We start from the raw sequence: 23,201 nt of genomic DNA, 5'->3' as shown, positions 1-23,201 counted from the left end.
AGCCCACCTGATTCATTTCATGAAGGCTATATAGAGAGACATAGATGAACAAAATGATTTTCTACTTTAGATTCTAAACGGAGTAAGGGCCAGACTCTGTGTTTCCTGTTTAATTCCATAGACTCCAACTCTTGCTTTAAAAAATAATTAGTAATAATTTTTTTCTGATCTAATTGGGCAGGGATTAAAAGATGTAGGGGAAATAGGAAGTTAAATAGGACATGTGAATTGACGGAGCTGCACAAAGAGGGAAGGGAAGGAGCCACCACAATACAAGCTACTTGTCTGCCACGCTCCAGTGGTCCTTGGGCGGCACCATTGGCCCAACAGAGCCTTGATGCGTTCCAGGAAGGGGGTGTGTGAGGAGGGACACAGGGACATTTGAGAGAAACCAGTATCCAAGCAACCATTTCTATTTATGGGCAATCATAAATTAGGTGATTAGAACTTGGAAAATACCTTTGCTTGGCATCACACTTCGAGTAGTTTCAATCCTAGTTCAAGGTGAGGACGATGTGACCAATGTAAAAGGTATTTCATTTAATTTGGATCCATTTCACGCATTTAAATAATGTAACATCCTTATTAGCTCAGTTCTGATCCTCCCCTTTCAACCTCTACAGAGGTCATATCCTTGTCAGCACTGGAAGGTGTTTATGTATTTTTATCCAGATAAACTCAGAGGCGCTTCACTGATCTGTCGTAATTCTTTCGAACTTTTGGTCCTGTTTTGGATCCACTCATTGCGCTCCCAGCTGTAGAGAAATGAACGGCCTCTACAGAATGACCGACACGCCCCTCTTTGATTTGCCACTGGACGCTTTGCCATCTGAGATACAAATCTGTGAGACTGGTTGCCATGTACCTTGATCAAATGATTTACACACAGATCAGAAAACTTCCTACCGAGACAGTTGAGTATGCATGGTGACTCCATGTCGATGCTACTCGCAATCCGTGGTGCCTTCCGTTCCTTACTACTATCTGAGAATCCCCACAAGCTGAGCCACTGATTACGTGCCGTCTTCGGAAGAAGTGGAAGAATTATAGTGTGATCATCGAAACCATTCATGCCCACTTGAACAAGAGAAAAAGCAATACAAACGCATCTGAAAAGGGAGGGAATGGTTTCCTATTTCAAGAGAGTGCCCACTCTCCAGATCTGAAAATAAAATAGCCCTTCAGGAGCTCTCTCTGTTCAGCCAAGTCCAGAGCAATTTTTCCTTTTTCTGAACTCGTATGGTATTTGTTCACTTAACACTTGTTAAATGCCGACTAAGGGACAGGCACTTTAAATGCATATTTGTTTTTACAAACAACCCTGCAATGTAATTATTATCCACCCTACTGCCGCCACCACCATTACTATGAAAAATGGAAAAGTGGGACAAACAAGCTAAGTAATTTGGTAATGATCTTGCTACTAATAAACAGAAGAGTTCAATCCAAATCCAGGTCAAAATCAGACCAAAAATCTCACTCTTTCTACAGAAAAGAAAGATAAACTGAGCTTTCTGCCTCACAGGTTTCATGGTCTAATGGGAGAGATCGGATTTATGTGTTTATTTTATTTTTAATTATAATTTTTAATAACAAGTCCCATATTAAACTATTGGCTTGTGAAGGGCAAACTTTATGCCAAATAATGTCTATCTCCTTAGAGATATACAGCTGTTTAGCACCTCACAACCACTCAGTAAGTGAGTGACTAACAGATTTGCAAATGGGAAGGCAATAAGTGGATAAGTAAATAGATTCAATGAAGGGCCACTGCCCACTTCTGAAGAGATGAATCTAAACTGTAAGTTTCTTAGTTTCCTCACAAATATATCATCTGATAAATGTGTTTAAAATATTTTCATGGTTTTAGAAGCTCTTAGACAAAGCCAGTGAAAGGAAATCTGAAAGTCTATGGTTTATATCAGGGGTCCTCAAACTGCGGCCCACCGAGGACATTTATCCGGCCCGCCGGGTGTTTTTTCCGCCGCTGCCTGTCCTGCTTAGCAGCCGACTCGTCCTGGGCCCGCAGTGCACATGTGTGGAATGTGCGCCGCACTCTCCGACTCCCCTCCAACGGTCTGAGGGACAGTGAACTGGCCCCCTGTTTAAAAAGTTTGAGGACCCCTGGTTTATATACTTAAAACTATTAATATTTTACACCACTGAATATGGTAATTTCCACAAACACAGAAATTATAATAAGCATAAGCAATCTAGATAATTTGTCTAATATCCAAACAGATTGTGAAATGTATTTTCCCTGAAGAAATTTAGGAGTATATATACACTGAGTAGCCAGATTATTATGATCTCTGAACGCATAATAATATGGCCACTCAGTGTATATCCTATATAATAAAAGGCTAATATGCAAATTGTCTCCTCGACCAGGAGTTCGACCAGCAGGCATGCCAGCCAACCATCCATGTCCCCTCCCCCTGGCCAGGCTGGCCAGACCCACCCATGCACGAATTCATGCACTAGGCCTCTAATACACACACACACACACACACACACACACACACACACACACACTGAGTGGCCAGATTATTATGTGTTCAGAAATCATAATAATCTGGCTATTCAGTGTATATATACATATATTCTCATATACATATATGAAGGAAAATGTCTTATTAAGGAACATTCCATGGCCAGAATAAAACTCAAGAAGTGACAAAAAGATAAGTGAGTGAGTATTCAAAGGCAGGTAACTGCAGTGTGTGACATTATGGTATGCTTAGTAACGTCCCCCCAAAATAGCCACATTGAAATCCCTGGAATCTGTAAATACTACTTTACTAGAGGCCCGGTGCATGAAAATTCATGCACTGGAAGGGGGGTCCCTCAGCCCAGCCTGCCCCCTCTTACAGTCCAGGAACCCTCAGGGGTGGGAGGCGACCCGACAATCAGGGGAAGGTGACGCCTCTACTCCCATCACACCTCTACTGCTGCCACTGCCGGCAGCGCAAGCCTCAGCCGGCCCTGGTTACCTGAGCCTCGGGTGGCCCTGGGCAGCTGGGCAGCTGCCATCTGAGACTTGCCTGCGCCTCAGGCCGGCCCTGGGTGGCTAGGGGCTGAGGGGACTGGGGGATTCCAGAGGCAGGCGCACAGGGAGGGCCCGGCCTTGCTGTGCGCCTGCCGCCCTGGTGGGGCTGAGGGGACTGGGTGCCATCATATTTGAGGGCGTGACAGTCAATTAGCATATTCCCTCCTTATTGGCTGTGGGCGCCACCAACTTTGAGGGCATGGCAGTCAATTAGCATATTCTCTCCTTATTGGCTGTGGGCGCCATCATCTTTGAGGGCGTGGCAGTCAATTAGCATATCTCCTCCTTATTGGCTGTGGGTGCCGCCATCTTTGAGGGTGGGGCAGTCAATTAGCATACTCCCTCTTTATTAGATAGAATATGTACAAAGAGACTTTGCAGATGTGATTAAAGTAAGGATAATGAATGGGGAGATTATCCCAGATTATCTACTAGACCCTAAATGCAATCACAAGTGTCATTATGAGAGTGATGCAGAGGGAGATTTGATTTATAAGAGGGAGAACAGGGAGTAAGAGATGTGATGATGGAAGCAGGAGGGTTGGGTGATGTGATGAAGGGGCCACAGGCCAAGGAATGCAGGCGGCCTCTAGAAGCTAGAAAAGTCAAAGAAATGGATTCTCCCCTAGAGCCTCCAGAAGGAACCAGTCCTGATGACACCTTGACTTTAGCCCAATAAAACTGTCTCGAGACTTCTGGCTTCCAAACCTGTGAGAAGATTAATTTGTGTAGTTTTAAACACCAAGTTTGTAACATGAGATTGCCTGCTTTTCTCTAGAAAAAGGCTAGCCTCTTTAATGGATGTTCCCTGCGTAAGCCCTTCTTTTTATTTACCTCCACTGAACGGAGCTGGTCTTCCAGAATCTGATGGACACTTGTTTGGTCACAGGTCAGCAGTGGGATGTTGGATCTGTAGGTAGGGGGAGGGGGAGGAAGGTTTGAAAGAGGCTTGAGGAAGATGGGTGAGAAAGAAGGGGGGACTGGTTGGTGCTGCCCCGAATAGATCTAAGAAGAAGGGCCCCTGAAGGAGGCCTGTTGTTTGGGACTCAGAGAGTTGCTTTAGACCTCTGAACTTAAGGAGCAGATTGTAAGGCCCCCAAGTCTTGGGGTGGAAGATGAGGAAGCAACCAGAAATTCTCGAAGACTTCAGAAAATGTGCCGCTTCATCTTAAAATGTCATCAAAATGCTTGTCCTCGGGAAGAATGATGACAATGAAACAGAAAGAATAGCTTTAGGAAAATCGCAATAAAATCCTCCCGGGGATAATGCCTACAGCACGGTAAGCAGACCTCAACCATAATGGCCCACGTTCCAGAAGGCCTAGAGGATGACACTGAAATAAGAATAACATGCACAATATAAGGAATACGCAAAATGAGCAAGGGGATAGAGTCACCCAGAAAGCTTGAAGAGCTAGGAGAGTTAAGCGGTAGGTAGGCAGTGCTTAAAACTCTGAGGACACAGTCATTCAAGGGGCAGGCAGAACAAGCGCCATCAAAGAGAAAAGAAAGGCACCTTTGAGTTTTATGAGGAAAATCAGGGGAGAGTGCTGGGAAGGCTGAAGGCAACCGGGATGGATGCTGTCAAAGCAGCAGATGAAGACTGAACAAATGGCAGTAGCAATGAGGAGGTCAAAGTGAACCAAATTTTCAGGGGTGCTGGGAGCAGAGCCAGGGAGTGGGGAGGAAGAAGCGAGTCAGAAAGAGGAAGTGGAAGGGCAGACAAGGTGCATGAGAAGCAGAGGAGCAGCCACACCTGGTGGCTGAGTCAAGATGTCTCACCCCGATAGAGGCACCCGTCCGCTGTGAGACGCACCTGAGAAATGTGTTACTATTTATAAATGCTCAAGTATGCAAACAATTTACTTTCATAGGGAAGGGAGGGAGAGAAGGAGCAAGTAGAGAGGCTTTAATATCACTCTTCTTTAAAAAATGTTTTTATTGACTTTTAGAGAGAGGAACGGAGAGGGATAGAGAGATAGAAACTTCAATGAGAGAGAAACACCATCAATCAGCTGCCTCCTGCACGCCCACACTGGGGATCTGGCCTGCAACCCTGGGTATGTGCCCTGACTGGGAATCAAACCAGCAACCTCTTGGTTCATAGGTCGGCGCTCAACTGCTGAGCCACACCCGCCGGGCTTTAATATCACTCTTAATTACTTACATTCTGATGTGATTTGTGGAAAGCAGGAGCGTTGCAGCTAGTGCAGTGGGAATTGCCCGTGACCCTGCATTTTAAAAGAATCCTTCTGACTGCACTGTGGAAGAGGGCAAATGGAAATGCAAGGCAGGTTAGGAGGCTGCTGCATTAATCCAGGAAAGTGGTGAGAATGGCGCCTGTTCAGAGGCCAGAGGAGCATCTTAGAAATGGAACTAAGGAATTAGAGTGACTTCTGGGAGGGGGTGCGGTGGGGAGTGAACAGGGAGCACAGGAGAGAAAGATGCAGACTCTGGGAGAGGCTTGCCGTGGCTGGAAGGCTTCTCTTTCCCGGCTGGAGCACAGACGAACATGAGTGTAAGTAAATTGCAGGTAGAGAGTGGGAAGTTATCAGAAAACATATGGATGACCTCAATTTTCTCAATGACTCATGAGGCGAAGTTGTCTGCTGAGAGTGAGGGGGCAGGAATTGCAAATAGGTCTTCAGAGGCCTGCTGAGGTCTATAAATAGTCTTCCAACTAATTAGCACTGAGGAGTGAGAGTTCTGGTCTACCTGAACGCACTGGAAGCCTGCCGGCAACCACCCATTGGGTACCACACACCCAGCCCTGTGCCCACTGCTGTGTGTGGTTAGCCCCACAAAGACCTATGATATAGGCACAATTAATAGGCCTAACTTACAGAGCTTTGCATCTTAGCCATATTTAAATAATATCAAGGCCTTGAAGAAGCTATTAATTCCAAAGCGGTAGCTTTTAAAAAAATGGTTAGATTATAGTTGTGAATTTTCTGTTTGTGTTTGTAAAATGTATGGCTGGTAATTATATTATACATATATACATGCATTGTATGAACAGTTGCTCTATAAGGTGTCCCAAAATATGTATATACACACTTTGAATAATTATAAAGGCAATGTTTATTAAAATACATTTCATTTTCAAAATTGAGCTATCAGCTGTTAAAGTGTGTATACATTTTTGGGGACACCCTGTATGTGTATGTGTACATGTATATATGTATATATGTACTAGGTATATATACACACACACACATTTAGATACACACATATATATATATATAATTATAGTAGCCATTCACTCAGTATAGCTTTCTTGAGCACATTCTATGTGCCAAGAACTATGCTAGACACTGGAGAGACAATAATGAGCAAAAACAGATAAGTGTCTACCATTATGGAGTGAACAGTCAGATGGTAATACAAGAAGACATTCAAATTAATGTAAAATTATAATGTGATCAGTGCTGCAAAGAGCTGTACAACGAGGAGATATAATCCACACATATCAGGGGGTAAGGGGGATCTGGTTCCATTCTATCTTAGGTCACAGATTAACATGCCCATGTCCTTCTCCCTGATGACATTACAATTCCTCTGACGGTCATGAATCTGTTTATGGCACTTGACCATGCACACAGCAGATACTCAGTGTGTGTGTGATGGCTATACTGATGCCATGAGACGTCCATCAGCAGTATCAGTGGCCTTTCTTTTACTGAAAAACTAGTCATGGACATCATAGAAATAATGGAACATCCCTCTCATCTTGCCGATTTGGCAGGAACAACACACTTAGAAGCTACTGCATAGACTCTCTCATCCCAAAATGTGGAGTGTCATTGGCATTTTTCCTTTTAAAAGGGCACAAATCACAGTGTTCTTTGTACTAATGTAAACTGAGGATTTGTATACTTGCTTCCTCTTGTTTTTCAGGGAAACTTCCATTGACCCTCACAGGCTATCAGGGGAAATGGGAGTAATCATGTCATGGTACAGAGTTTCTGTTTGGGATGATGAAAACTTTCTGGAAATGGATCATGCAAATGGTTGTACAACATCGTGAATGTACTTAATGAACTGAACTATATCATTTAAATGATTTAAATGGTAAGTTTTATGTTGTACATATTTTACACAATAAAAAGATCCCCCCAAAATTAAGGCTTAGAAATTTTTAAAACAGAAAAAAAAATGCTGGTTATGAATGAGTGTCACCTTTTCCATAAAGCCCTTCAAAGGTTCCCTGTTTTTCCCTGACCAAATCCCTCTCTCTATAACCAGCCCCTTCATGGACTGGCTCCTGCTTGTGTCCTCCTATATCCATCCTTCTTGAACCCTATGTCAGGCCAAACAGCTTGCAATCTCCCAACATGCATCACTTTTAGATGCCTCTGTGCTTCACATGCATAGGTTCCAACCTCTGGGATGCTGTCCACAGCCCCATCTTCTAGCTGGGACACACGTTCCCATGCACCCGAGCTTGGCCTTCAGTAGAGAACTTTCACCTACACCTATTTCAAATCTCCCCAACCCTCATGAGGGAAATGACTGCTCTCTCGCTTGCTTCAGCACTTTCCCCTGTGTAAATCATTATTATGGAAATATATTAAATGCACTAGTTCACTAGTTTATTCATAAGTTTGCCTTTCTGTGCTATACCATGGGGGAGGGGAAGCCGGGGCAAAGCCTTTGTCTTATTTACGTTGCATGGTTTTAAGATCAAACTGTGTGACCTTGGACAAGATATTTAACCTCTTTTAGGTCTGTTTCATCTTGCATACAATGGGAATAATAATAGTCTCTATGTCATGGAGTAGGTATGAGGGATAGATGAAATAATGCATGTGAAATACTTAGAGAGGGTCTAATACACAATCAACAATAAAGTGTTTGGGGGAAAGGAAATACATAATTAAGAACAATTGTTCATTGGTTAAAAGGTTGAACATTTAAGGTCAAGAGTTGACCAGAAGAATGGATAACCTAATCCCAGATATTTATTTAGAAAGACATATGAAGAAGTTGAGAGACTGGAAGAACAATGTAGAAAACTTGGGTGTATGTACCAAAATGTAATCAAAACACTTCCAAGGACTTCCCAAGTTTCGAGTTTTGGCCATAAACAATTTCACTCTCTCTAGAACCTGCCTGATCAAGCTACAGAGTTTCTTATAACTAAAATATCATAGTCATCTTAGGAACCAAAAGTGAAAACTCAATGAAACCAATAAGAAAGGCTGATTGTAATCGTCTTCAATACCAGACCAGTGGATGATCTTCATGCTTTAAAGAATATAAAGTTGACCTTCTGTAGACATGGAGAAACTTTTGAATAAGTATTCAATACTGATTCAACCACACCAAAATTTTGGCAAATTACCCTCTCTCCTGGAATTTAAATCAGTAAGTAACCCTTTCTCTAAGTCTGGTTTTAGATGTGAATTCTTATTTTACATGAGCAGATGCTTGCCATTTTCAAGGTATGCAGCTGGCTTGGGCAATTGAGACCAAACATTACATGACACATACATATCATTTCTTATAAGGCAACACTCACTGCAGTGAACACTGCTCGTCTCCTGGTGACTGTGCCCACGCAGCCCCAAGGGTGGAGCTAGTGACCCAGGCCTAAGTCCCTTGACGTTCATGGATCATATGTGACCTGGCCCAAGCCAAGGAGATGCAATGACATTGTCACTGTATCTTCTGGAAAAGAGATTCTCACTCATAACCTCTGACCTAAAATGTGAAAATGAATGGTTAGCAGAGACCTTTCTGGTACCCATAAAACTCCAAGCTAAAGTTAACAGAATAGAAGGTAGAACAAAGACAAAGAAATAAAGATTTTAAAAAACTAAGCAAGTGCTACTGATATGCTAGGGCCCTGAATAAAGTTCTGTTTGAAGCTAGCCATCCCCTTTTCAGCTTCAGAGTCAATAAATTCCCTTTTGGATTAAGCCAATTTGGGTAGGGTTTTTCTGTAACTGCAACTAAATAATCCCAACTGGCTTTCGTCAAAGCCACTCTTCCCCCACGGGAGCTCCACACGCTCCGATTGCATTAAAAAAGATAACTGGTTTCTCTAGAGAACTCACATGTGCATGAATCAGGGCATATTCAAGAGGGTAAGTGTCTGGGTAAGAAAATCTCTCCTTTGGGGATGCCTGTGGTTCACATTTCTGTGTGGGCTAGGAAACTCCTATAAATTTCACCTGTTGACACATTTTCTTTGCAAGCATTTTTGCTAATTCAGAGGGAGGAGCCGGAAACAGAGGTGGAGAAGGGAAGGCGTGAGGCAAAATATGAATGATTGTGCAGGAAGCAATATAGCTGATGGCCTTTTAGCAAAAGGCTGGCATGTGGGTACATGCGGTGTGAATTCATGGCGGAGGAACTAATCGGGCAACGTTATCTGATCTGGAACAACAAGAAAAAGAAAGAGTCTCTTTCCTTTCCCCCTGGTTTCAGATGTCTGAAAGCCCTTACCCAGGTGCCAGGCTGGTCTTGGAAGTATCCCACTAGAAATCTTGACTTTGGATTGTGCCAAAGTGCAGACCTGGGATCTGGGCTGTTTTCCGGGGGCCAACTGTCATTTAGTTTCAGGGTAAAGCTGGACTTTACCATTCTGTAAACACAGGGCACGCTCTGGATTGAAGAAACAAAAGTCAAGCATGCTGATGCTTGAATACAAAGAAGTGTGGAGTTTCACAAGTTCTTCTGAGTAATAGAGGCTGGCTTAAGCCTGCGGCTTAGGAGCTGTGGGAGCAGAACCCCGAGTCGGTGAGGTTCTTTTTTTCCATGAGAAGTAAAAGCCCGAAGCGATGCTCTGAATAATCGAAATCCAAAGCTGCTCCCATGGAAGGGGGCAGAGCTTGCCGGAGGGGCTTGGACTTGGGTAGCAAAAGCTTCCTTCCACCCCTGTCTGGCACTGTGGCCTCAGACAAGTTAGTTATCATTTCTGCATGTTTCCTCGTCTATAAACATCATTTAGGTTCTCAGGGAAAGCAAGTTAGTTGAATTACATCAAGAGTTCATGACCCCTAGTGAGAACTCAAATAAATGGCAACTGCATGATTTCAACTTAACCTGAGGAGACCTATTCGGAGTACGGGGCTGCAGGTACCTAGACATGGAGACCCTTTTTGCATTTGGCAGGCAGAGGGGTTCAAGTTCCGTTTCATCTTACTGAGATGCTCTGCAGAACATCAAGAGGAAAAAAAAGAACACCACCAATTTGAAGCCAAATTTCTGCATTTTTCTAAGCTCAGCAAAATTTTGTTTCTAAACTATTGAACAACCAACTCTATAACTCCAGACTGGCTAGACATAAACCTAAATAAAAAGATTTTTATTGCCCTGGCCCGTGTGGCTCAGGAGTTCAGTGTTGAACTGTGAACCAGGAGGTGACGGTTCAATTCCCCGATCAGGGCACATGCCTAGGTTGTGGGCTTGATCCCCAGTGTGGGGCATGCAGGAGGCAGCCCATCAATGACTCTCTCTCATCATTGATATTTATATATCTCTCTCCCTCTCCCTTCCTCTCTGAAATCAATTTTAAAAAAACATTAAAAGATTTTCATTGGACTATAAGTTTCTCAAAAGCAAAACTGTGTTTTATGCCTCTTTTTTAGGCCAGCTGCATAACACAGTGCCTCATGGGTTGCTCACAAAATTTTTAGACACTCATCTAGGAAAATGAATTCATCTTCAGGCCAGTCAACATAAACTTCTGTTGGGAAGTGCACAAGGAAGGAAAGAAGGAAGGGAAGAAGGAAGGAAGCATAGCTTTCTTGGCATATTAGTTAGGGTAAGGGCTACGCTGCTGAGAGCTAAAAAAGTGACCACAAAATTCAGTGACTTAAAAGAGGAGAGAAGTTTATTTCTCTACCATGCAACATCCGATGATGAATGATCCAGCTGCACAAGGTCATGCTGAAATCCCCAGGCCCTGTCCTCACCAGCATGATCAAAGCCAAAGCGTTGGCTCAAGGACATAAAAGAGAACCCGGAGAAGCACACACACTATTTTAAAGGCCGAACCCAGGAGTAACACACTGTGCTTCTACTCACATTCTGTAAGAACTGTCACATGGCCACACCCAGCAGCAAGAGAGGCTGCAACATGGATGCATATTTTCTGTTAAGAGGGTTAGAGACAAGCTATGTAATACTTGCAAGCCATACATCTGATAACAGTCTTGCATTCGGAGCATATAAACAATTTTCGACACTCAATAATTAGAAAACCAACAACTCAAAAACAATGCAGGAAAGGTTTGAACAGACACTAAAGAATATAGACAGATGGCAAATGAGCACACACACGAAAATATGTTGAGCTTCATCAATTATTAGTCATTAGGGACATGCAAGTTACCACAACATCTATTAAAATGGCTAAAATTTCAAAGATGGACCATAGTAATTACCAGGGAAGCTATGGAGGAATTAGAACTCAACTATATCACTAGTGTGTGACTCTAAAATGGCATAACCAAAGGGAAACAGTTTGTCAGTTTCCTAAAAAGTTAAATGGAGCCCAGCTGGTGTGGCTCAGTGGTTGAGCATCGACCTATGAACCATGAGGTCACGATTTGATTCCTGGTCAGGGCACATGCCCGGGTTGGAGGCTCGATCCCCTGTAGGGGGCATGCAGAAAGTAGCTAATCAACGATTCTCTCTCATCATTGATGTTTCTATCTCTCTCTCCCTTCCTTTCTGAAATCAATAAATATATATTTTTTTAAAAGAAGTTAAATGTATACCTACTGTATGACCCATCCTTTCTCTCCCTAGATATTTATCCAACAAAAAGGAAAAAGGATGTTCATATGTTCAGACACAGACTTACACATCAGCTTCATTGCAGCTTTATTTGTAATATCCAAAATGTGGAAACAACTAATGCCCATCAAAAGTTGAGTGTATAAACAAATTGTATAATATCCATCTGATGAAATACTACTCACCAATAAAATGAGCTCTTGAAATACACAAACAGCATGGAGAAATCTCAGAATAATTACACTGAATGAAAGAAGCCAGACCAAAAAAAAGAGTGTATACTGTATGGTTGCATTATATAAAAATCTAGAAAATGCAAACTAATATATTATAACAGAAAGCCAATCAATGGTCACCTGAGGAAGAAGGGATAAGGCAGAGAGGGACAGAGATGGGGAGAATTATAAAGGAGTACAAGGTAACAAGAAAGATATATTCTCCATCTTTATTGTGGTGATGCTTTCATGGGTGTAGACATGTCAAAATTAGCAACTTGTACACTTTTAAAATGCACAGTTATTGCATGTTAATTCTAAATCAATTCAAAATATATGTTCCAATGTTATGGAAAATGAGGAGAATAGAATATGGTGGTCAATCAGAAGTATCCTCCATGCATAGTTTCTTTTTGTTACTTTGCTATCCAGTCTGGGAGATTCTGGGCCAGAAGAAAGGAGACTAGAGAGAACAATTCCTACTGAGAAGACAAGACCTACAGGTCTAGCCCCAGCTCCTGACTCAGAGCTTCTCAAGCACCAGCCACGCTTCCACCTCTGGTCTCGATTCCTTGCAGTGAACACATCCCATCCAGCACTGTCCCATTACAATCCCTGCCCGTTATCAGTCCACAGCACCAACAGGCCGGTGACTGACTGCACAGCAGCCCGTGTGTGCGAGCAGCCTGCCAGCCCAGCCCTGCCCTCCAGACCCCCCTCAGCTCAGCCCAGCCCGTTGGACAAGTTTCTGGCTTCTAGGTGGATGCTGCCCTGGCCCCTGGGTCATTTCACTTTCCCTGACACTTTCAACAGAGTGAGAAAAGCTACTGTATCTGCGTCCCATTGAAATGTACTTAGAACATTTCCCCCCGAATTTTAGTTAACAGCAGTGGGACTTGTTCTCCCAACATGCCTTTGAAAGATATTTTCAAGCTTAAGCCCTCTGGCTTCCTCCAGGCCTCTTCCCAACAGCACGGCACATTCATTTTGATGACACTTGGAATCTTCTTAGGTGAAAGGCTGAAATAATACAAAGACATCACAAAAGAATCCAAGAGGGCTTGGGCAGGATTACTCTAAGAATTTTATCCATCCACTTCAAGCAATTTCTCCTGTTGATCTTTAGGATTACTACGGAAACGGCCAAGGCTTTTGCTGGTTTATCCCAGAATATCATCCTTGGTGCACAGTTGTGAGGTGTCGCCAATGCAAAATTTTCCTTTTCCTCTGACTGGCTCCTAGAGGGATACCAGAACTAAATAGGAAATAAGCCTATATAAGAATGAGAAGATTTAAGGATTATGATTGATTCTCATAAATTTAGTTCAGGAGAGCAGTAGGAGGGGGGAGAGTAAGTTTCATCTCCCTCCAACATGTAGCCGGCATGGCCTGAGAAATGGTGCACCACCCACCAGGCAAGATGTTTTTTACAGTGTGTGTGTGTGTGTGTATGTGTGTGTGTGCGTGCGCACGCGTGTGTGTATTATGAATTATGTGAGGGTTACTTCATTGAGCTTAATCAATGGAGACTGTACTACCTGGAGTAGTTAACTGCTGATGAATCAAGGACATTTTTGAGAAGAGATGGAGCATAGAGAGTGGCAGAGGTTAGCTGGGCTGAATGACATTGGAACAATGACATCGGGGCTGTCCTGCTGACTGTAGGCCTTACCTCTTGGGTGCTTGGAGCAGAACTGGCACAAAACCCTGCAGACAAGCCTTCTCTCCAGCCCGAATTCTTAGTAGGCAGTCATGTGGGGGTAATCGTGCCTTTGTCTGGCTCCTACTCCCTCCTGGCCCTCAGACCCTTGGATTTCTGCCTGAATGGAAAGAACTCTTGCTGCACTTGCATATCCGTGAGGTCGGCGGGGCAGGGCAGGGAAAGAGAGGCAGCGCCACTCACAGAGGCCCCGCCATCCTGACAAGGGCCCCAGCGGTTACCTTTCCTTGTGATGAGAAGGCAGAAGGATGCTGGTAGGTCAGGCACTGGGCCAGGTGATTCCTCCTGCACTCTCTAACTTAACCCCGACAATGACGCATGGGAAGGGAATGACTAAACCCTTTCTTCACAGAATAAAGGACCAAAGAGAATAATTTACAGACTAATTCAAACTCAGACAGGTTAAATAAGTTGCCAAAACGTCACAGCTACTTTGTGATGGGCTGGAGATTTGGCTCCATATCTGTGAGGGTGGAGCTGACTCACCAGTGGGGATGAAGGGTCTACACAAGGGTCAATGTCCTGAATTATGAGACTGAGAAAGTTGGTGATGAATGATATTGATGTCGGAGAGACAGATAGACAGGCCTGATCCTGCCTCAGACCACCAGAATATTTTGGTGGTGTGGAGCCTCTCACTTTCAGATCATGAACAAGAAAACAGAGTCAATTCAACTTCTTTTGCTATAGACGCTTTCCTTTTTTTGTTATATTTTTTGAGATGTTATTGTAGACAAGATATTAAGATATTTGATTCCAATCTAGAAGCCAGTGAGATAAAAGTAGAGAAGCAAAACTGAGTGGCAAATAAAGGAAATTAATTTAATAACAAAATTCACTCAGTCCCTTAAAGCCTGCCCCAACAGGTATTCTCCAATACTTTTGGGGAGAGAGTCCGTCCAGTAGAGGAGTCAAAAGCCTCTTGACGATGGCCACAAAAGGCAGAAACTACAACATGTTTACCCAAACACTGGCGCACAGCTAACCCACATCTCCAAGGCTCCCCTGCAGGGAGGGGTGGCCATGGTCCAGCATGAATCCTGCTCTGGTCAGTGGAAAATGAGCAGAATGGATGCACACCAATCCCAGGTCTGCATCAGAAAACCACGTGCAATCCTCCATGAGCTCCTTCCTTCCCAGCTGGCTCAACTCCTGGGACCGTCTTGAGAGCCACATGTTGAACTTGAAGGAGCCACAATATGGAAGGAGTCCCGGGCCCAGGCCTTTGAATCACATCTCAGAGAAGAGCTGGCTAACCAGAAGTATCAGCCTTAAGACTGCTGCATGGTCAGGTATAAACTTTTAGTGTCTGAAGCTGCTACTTCTGAGCCTCCAGGATTTTTCTCTCTCGGGATTTGTGTCTTGTCTATAGAAAGTGTGAAAGGAGTTTGGAGGAAATTTTCTTCATATGATTGAGAAAGCAGAATTCAGTTGTGGCACTAAGAATATACCTCACTGAAGGGTAAAAGTCATAAAGTAAAGCATGTCTTTTTAGACCAATTGTGAGAAAAGACCAAAGTAAATGAGTGAAAAGGGGTGAATGATGGGGTTTTTGTGCAGTTTTATTGTAGTAAATAAAAAGGAGGCTAGCCAATCGCTGCCTGCCAGAAGTTCTCCCAGACGTGCTCTGTGGACTCAGAAGATTGGTGTGCACCTGGAATCGGTTGTTTGGGTGCAATGTGACAGTTCAAAGTGCTGGAGGGTGTTTAATACAGGTTTTCCCTCAACACTTCAAATTCACCCTTCCACAGATGTGTTTAGTCTAGTAACGTGCACTGTCTATAATTATCTGAGCAACAAGTAAATTTCCCTTCCGCTTCTGTTAAATGCTGGGAATTCCATGGCGTGGTACTACATTTAATGAGGGTTATTGAATTGGTACCCTTCCTATTCCATGATGGGAGCAGAGCATATGACTGGAAGGAAGGCTCAACCGTAGTTAGATGACGAAAGGGTTGGTGCGAAAGGTGAAACTTCGCCAAGAACAAACGTCATCCTGAAATAGACAAGCAGCGGCGTAACCATGTGAGATGGAAGGGATTTAGCCCAAGACTTCCGGTGCAGAGATGTTGCAGGGTTCTCTGAAGTCTCAACTGGTTTATATCTGTAGGTGACCAGGCATTATCACTGGAGCATAATTTTGCCTTTGTCGGGATGCAGAGTGGGATCAAAACCGTTCCCAGGGCTGACTCATGCGTCTGCCAGGTAGGGAGGGATGAGGGAGGCTGAACCTATCTGCCCAGGACCCAGAAGAGGTGCGAAAACAAATCGCTTTCCCTTTCAACACACTGAGAAGACACTCAAGAGGTGGCATGCTGGGTCTTCAGAACTGAAATCCAGCACCAGGGGCTCTGTGCTCCACTCCAGGACTCTTTAAGACACTGCAATGTGTGTGTGGCTGGCCCTTTAAGACAGCTCCGGGCCAGAGAAACCTCATCCAGGAGAATTAGTCAGTTTGTTTTAGCAACTGCTTCCCGTGCCCTGGTCTCCCATTACTTCATCAGCATTCCGCAGATGCTGACTCTGTCCCCCTCTAAGCGCCCGTGTGGATTTCATAATCTCCTAGGGAACTCCCAGTACCAAGCCCTGGCGGCCCCACAGGATGCCACCTCTTGGGTCACGGGTGGAACCTGATGCCCTCACCCAGCGTCTCTGGTTGCAACCCTACCTGCCCCAGATTTCAGGTCTGCGTCAGAAGCTGCTACGGGAGGCGGTAGCGAGGTGACCCTGTTTGTTCCTGCCCAAGGCAGCCTCCCCACGCAATTCTAAGCAGCTAAGAATAGTCCTGAGTCCAGCGGCTGCTTAGGAAGGTTTCAGTGAGAGGGCTGCACGGTGAGGGCTGCCACCGGCTTGGACCAACAGTTCAGAGCCCCCTCAGAGTCCCTTTTTGCTTGGTCAGTGAGCTAGCAGCATGCCCTTCCTCACACTTTCTCCCACTGCTGAGCAGTGGTCTTCAAAGGAATCCCCTTGGATGCAAAAGCCCAACTCCCTTAAAATAGTTTACTGGCTAGGAAATGAAATGTAGTCCGAGGGAGCAGCAGGCTTTGGGCAGAGCAGGATCCAGAGGGGTTCAATGCTATTGTCAAAGATGTATCTCTCTCCATCCCAGGAAGAGTGAGTCTAACGGGAGGCAGGGTGTCTGCTAGAGGCCCCGACTAGCATCCCAACACTCACAACTCCAGGGGAAGGAGCCATCTGTGGTGAGGGTTCCAGGAGCAAATGTCCCGGGAGAAGTCTGATTGGCCCAGTCTGGACCATGTGCTCCTCTCTCAGCCAATCAGTTTTGATTGACCAGACCAGCACCCACAAGCCTGCCCCTGGGGCTAAGGCTAGGGGCCTTCACATCATACTGAAAGGGTTTTCACTGCAGGTAGTTGGCTCAACAGTAGCTTCCATGACACCCAGGGAGCTCAACCACAGAGGCAGCCATCTGCCGTCCTTTCCAGGGTGGGGCTGGTTGAAGATGCAGGTCCTCCCTGCAGGCCAGCAGCGCCTTCTCCTGCCCTCCAGCTCAGCTCTTTGTCTCTTTCACTTGACCTTCAGGACCCCAATTACTGGTTCTGGCAACCCCAGGAGGGTGTGCGCCACTGACATAGCCCACACCCTTGAGGACTCAACCATGGTGTCTCCCCAGGTACAGCCAGGCCACCCGCATGGAGGAGGCCCCATCTTCCCCAGCTTCCTACACCAAAGCAATTTTTTAGCATTACAGAATTTAAAGGCGCCGTGTCCTCATTTGATCAGTCAGAAACCCGAGGCCCGAGGCTCACGTTACCGGCAAGGGCTGCACAGGGAAGACGCTCACTGAGCAGGTGGAGGGGCCCCACCTCAGAGGACTGGCCCACTGCAGGCCCGGCCCGGCGGCTGCCTCGGAATTAGAAGCTCTCTAATGTTCTAGGAATTGGCCACATGAAGGGTGAAATAATGAAGCTACGCCGCAGACGAGCCTGTTTAATCTGCCCTCTTGCTCTTCCCTCTGCTCCCCATTTCATGATGGGATCAGGTGAGGTCGCTCCCCAGCCTGATGAAAATCTGAGCCCTGGCCGGGCTGCCCCCTCTCTCTAAGCTCATTATCTGACTGGCTCCTACTTTCCCAGGAGCTGCAGGGAGGAGGAAAGGTAATTAAGTGTTTTGCTTAAATGGCCTTTTCGGTTGACAGAAATAGCTGCACAGGGATGTGGTGGACGCTCCTTCCTGATTCCCTCCCCGGCAACTGCCGGGCTGCAGGCCGCAGGCGGCGCCAAGGGCAAGAGGAGAGCAATGGTGGTGCAAAGGTCAATCGGAGTGGAGGCTGCTTCTCTCCTCCCGCCCCTCGAGATAACCCCTGAAGTGGGCCATCTGCAGGCAGACACGCAGACGAATGAAATCACGCTGAGAACAGCTTCGGATGCCCTGGTGGGCCTTCTCCCCGCCGTGCAGGGAGAGTGTCTCATTTGTGTGCATGGGGACTGTTGGGGGCACGTGTGATCGGGCCAACAAGGGCCAGTGCTTCCCTCCTGCCTCACGCGGTCCTCTGTTGGACCAGCATACTGTGCCCAAGTCCAAGCAGCGGTGATGGTTAATGTCCCTTTGCAGCCGAGAGCAGTCACCGCTTACTAGAGAATGGGTTGTTTTGAGAGAACTGATACTGCCATATAGAGCCCTTGCAGACTGGGGGATGGGATGGGAGACGCGGGCAAAACACAGGATGCAACACCCACAGATGCCATGATTAAAGATCAGTCAATGGGCAAAATGTGCATTTCCATCCAATGAAGAGTTTGGATGCAAAGGGGTTCATGATGACAACACACAAAGACCAAAAGAGGGAGAAGATCAGAGCGTCAGTCAGAGATTCAGGTGTTCTGGATTTATTGAGGGAGGGAGTGCCTTCTAGGGGAAACTGGGGGCGGGGGGAGGGCAAAGGGGGGCATAGAGGGGACAGGAAGGGGTTGAGCAAGGCTGTTGTCTCAGGTGAAGACAAACCTTGGCCTTATCCACAGTGGGATGTGGAGGGGGCTCTGGAGCATTAAATAGAACTGCAGAGCTATTTCAGCACCCCCTTCCCCGAGCTTGATGCAAAAGATCCTCTCCTGTCTTTTACACCCTTTATCAGTCCGTCATTGGCTATGGGCCCCTCCCCCAACCTGGAAGGCAGAGCCTGTTCTCTTGAAAAGGCTATTCCCAGCAGCTGAGGGAAATGTTTTGCTAAAGCAGCCACTCTGGGAGCCAGGATATCTAAGTTGTGTGGACAGAAAACACAGCTCTCCCAGGTCAGTCATGAGGGTGGAAATGATGGTGAACAAAGCCAAAGTCTACTTCCTTGGAACCATGTTTCTACCTTTTATGGATACAGCACATGTAACAGCATTCATCTGACGTCTACGGAGGCATAGGTGTCACATCCAAGCTGGTCCCTTGGCTGCTCTGTTAAAAGTTTTTTCACTCTTCTATCAAGTTGGCAACTTCTGAACGGTGTGGTGTAGAGTAGAATCAGTGATCCCATGACCATGAGCCCACTGCCACACCCCCTCAGCCATGAAGTGTGTCTTTGACCTAAGATGATGTTATGTGTGATCCCATGTCAGTGAACTGGATTGTGTAATGGTCAAGGTGTTGTGGACAGAAAAGACCAACCCACATACAAAAGTATGTACCAATCCCAGTGAGCACGAGTCCCTGTTCTACTCAGGATGAGTGGGAACCTATGTAATAGACTTGCCACAAGTGCATGTCTGGCAGCAGTGGCTAAGTCGGCCTTGGAGAGAGGACGTCCATGCCTTAGCCTCCCTCTCTGCCTTCCTGACTGCTCCATTCATGAGCCCATTGCTCGTACACTGGGGAAGCCAAGGGCAGAGGTGGACACCACTGGCCAAGCCATCTAGTCTTTTTGGTCTTTTAGGACTTCTGCCACCGTGGCTCTCGGTGTGTCTTTATATGCAATACCAAAACCTTCACATTTATGGCCACTCCATAGTCTTGTATCTCTTAAAAAACAGCCATCTGTCACTTCCCCAGAGCATGATGTATATTCTTACCTTGAGCCACTTCTCTTTCTACACAAAGTGAATGACCAGATGCTGTGCTGGTGCAAAGCTCTCCCCATTGAAGGATTTCTCACCAATGTCTTTCAGGGTCACAAGAGAGGCTGTAGTACAGCAACAATCCATTTTCAGCGTGTGAATATATCTAGCTAATCTGTCTGCGAGTCAAGCTCAGGTTTTCTTCTCCACCAGCTGGTCATAAGAAACCCCCTTTGTGGCAATAGATGTGAGCTGAGGGAAGACATCATAGCAGGTGACATGGAGGCCTGAGCCATCAGCTCTTTTGTGTCCTCTGGACCTTTTCAAGCCCAATCCAGGATGTACCATTTCTATTCTACAGCAGATTGTTGCTGGGTCTGTTGGACATTATATTTTGTGGAGCTGATAGAACCCAGCTCATGACTGGCAGTTTGGCATGTGCTCAATTGATGTTTATTCCATGTTCAGATGGTCTGTCTCTACTAGTGGCCAATGATATGTCAATTGATATTTTTCAAATGGTGTCCTCTGCTGCAGATAACAGGGCCTTGTTCCAGAACCCTAGAAGTCTGTGCTGGAATTCTCTTTTGGGGGCTTACTAGAACCTCTACCCAGCATCCCTTTCTACCCAGATTCCTCTAGGACCCTGGAGCCTGCTGGAGCAGATAGTCCAAACAGCAGGAGAGCTCTTACTACAAGGGCTTTTCTTGCTCTGGAGCGAAAGCAGAACTAGTAGCCTCCCATGTCACATATTAAGTCAGAGTAATATTCTTGAATACAGAATGTATAGCCTTCAAAACCCTAAAATATCTAATAATTGTTGTGCTTCTTTCTTAGTAGTAGTGGGTACTATGTACCCACTTGTCCCTTACTTTGTTCCTTACTAAGAACAAGGTACTTGTTCCTCATTTTGGAGGGCCTATCCTGGCACACCCCAGACCACTGGGCACCTATAACCTTCACTGATGTGGCAGGTCCCTGAATCTTTGAAGAGTTTCTCTCCCATTATCTTCATAATGCATCCAGACTACTTGTCATAGTGGATCAATTTTCTTCAGAATGTCCAGCCAACCCAGACCCTTTCAGACTATATTATGACAGAGTGCAGGAGAATCAACATATCCCCCAGACTAGATTGTGACCGCTAACTGCTTCTCTATCTCCTTCCTATTGGGAGAGAATGCACTGAGCAGATCAAGAGCTGTATGCCCCATACCTGAGGCTGTGATGATCTGCTCTAGTCAAGTTAGCACATCTGGCAGAGCAGCTATAATTGGAGCCACTACCTGGTGGTGTTTGCAATAGTCCATTGTCAAATGCCATGATCCATCTGGTTTTGCAAAGAGCACACAGGTGATTATGACGAAAGCCACTACTGTCTATTGTTTAAATAATTTCTGTTCTTCTTTCCAGGATGCAATACTGCTGTTTTTTTAAATTTCTTTACTGATTAAGGTATTACTTTGATTTACTACTCTGGTGTGGGAGGGGGCTTCCACTTGGCTTTTCCTACTACAATAGCTCTTATTCCACAGGTCAAGAGACCAATATGAATATTCTGCCAAGCTAAGTATGTTTTTAACAAATATATATTCAAAAATTTTGGAAGTGACTACCTGTTCACCTGTGGACCCATCAGACCCACCATGAAATGGACCAGGGTCATGACTCCCACATAACCCTCCTGTAACAGAGAAATTATAATGGTACTTTGAGTCTCCAGGAATCCACACAAACTCAGACCTATAACCAAGAGCCTTTGTACAAGCTGGATACAACCTATTTTTGAGGGGAATGATACCCAGGTACATAGCCATAGGTTCCTTTAGAGAAGAACTAGAAAATCACTATTCTATACACTTGCCTCAGTTACAAAACCCATTCTTATTGGAACTTAACCTTCAATCAGTGGGTGTCTGAGAACTGGCTCAGTTTTGAACCTTGGGCAGTAAAGCATGAGCTTCAACTGGGATTTCAGCTTTCAGCTTTCTGTTCTCTTCATTCTTATTCTTATGATGCCAAATTTACCAACTAATGAATAACCTATGATGAATGCTGGATGTTGGAGATATAAGGGTGAAAAGATACAGCCCCTGACCTCCTGGAACTTTCTTCTTCACCTTCTCTTGATTACCTTCTCTTGATACTACAATCTTATTTATTTATATATAAGAGAGTGAGAGAGAGAGAGAGAGAGAGAGAGAGAGAGAGAGAGAGAGAGAATGTTGTAGATTCTTAGCAGTTAACATATTTGAAAGTAAGAACGACAACTATAATAATGGTTCCTATCAAGAAATTACCACATGTTCTAAGCATTTTACCTACATTATTTGATTTAATGCTCACAACTCTATGAGAGAGGTTTCTTCATTTGGTGGATAGAGAAATTCATTCTTACAGAGGTGGCCAAGGCTCAACCTGTTTCCCTAAAGCTGTTTATGACCAAATGAATATAAGAGAGATCAATATGGAAAATAAAGAACATTATAACCTGATGAACAAAAAGATAGACACAGAGGCAGTAAAGCACTGAACAGACTGTCAAATTACAGCGGGAAGGCTGCGGAGTGTTGGGAATAGGGGGAAAGAGATCAACCAAAGGACTTGTATGCATGCATATAAGCACAATCAATGGACACAAGACACTGCGGGGGTGGGATGAGGGCATGTGACAGGGGGTAGGGGAGGCTGGAGGAAGGTCTATGGGGAAGAAAAGGAGATATATGTACTACTATATGTAATACTTTAAACAATAAAATAAAATTTTAAAAATAAATAAAATAAAATGTAGAGAGATCAAAAGCAAAGAGTGGGGAGGGGGTTAGGTTGGTTAGAATTTTGTCCACAAGCCAAATTCTCCAGAACTCTTAATTCGCAAACAGAGAGTACCCACTTAAACAATGTTTTTCTCTTATGAGTCAAGCCAAACCAGAAACAACAGGGAGTTCAAAATTCAAGAGACTAAGTCATCTAAATCAACCATTATCCATTAGAAACAACTGCCATGTACTGAGTCCTGAGGGGGGGAAAAAGGACCATTCCATACTGAGGGAGCTCGCCAGCCTGTTGAGATAAAGTTATATGCCCAGAACAGGCAACCCCAGAAGTCTCAATGGCCAGGTTGTGCAGTGTTTCTCAAATTGCAAGTCTCAACCCAGTAGTGAATCATGACAACACTTTGAAAAAGACTGCATGGAACATAGATAAAAATGCTTTAACAAACAAACAAAACAAGCCAGCTTCAATCCAAGGGGGGCAAAAAGGCATTAAATCAGCATGACATGAAGAAAAAAAAATTGAATGACTAAAACAGAAGTATTTCCTTGGCTACCTGCGACTGATAAATTTTAAATGTTCCTGTAGCCACCTAAGGGATTATATTCATGAAAATCAGCATAGGTAACAGCAACAACAAAAAGAGCTTAACACTTTTAGACTTCCGGTGACTGACCCTCTCTCAGGGTCAT

The sequence above is a fragment of the Eptesicus fuscus genome, chromosome 19, assembly GCF_027574615.1.
Source record: "Eptesicus fuscus isolate TK198812 chromosome 19, DD_ASM_mEF_20220401, whole genome shotgun sequence".
Classification (NCBI taxonomy): Eukaryota; Metazoa; Chordata; class Mammalia; order Chiroptera; family Vespertilionidae; genus Eptesicus; species Eptesicus fuscus.
The sequence above is the reverse complement of the archived record's forward strand: the minus strand, read 5'-3'. Positions refer to the sequence as shown.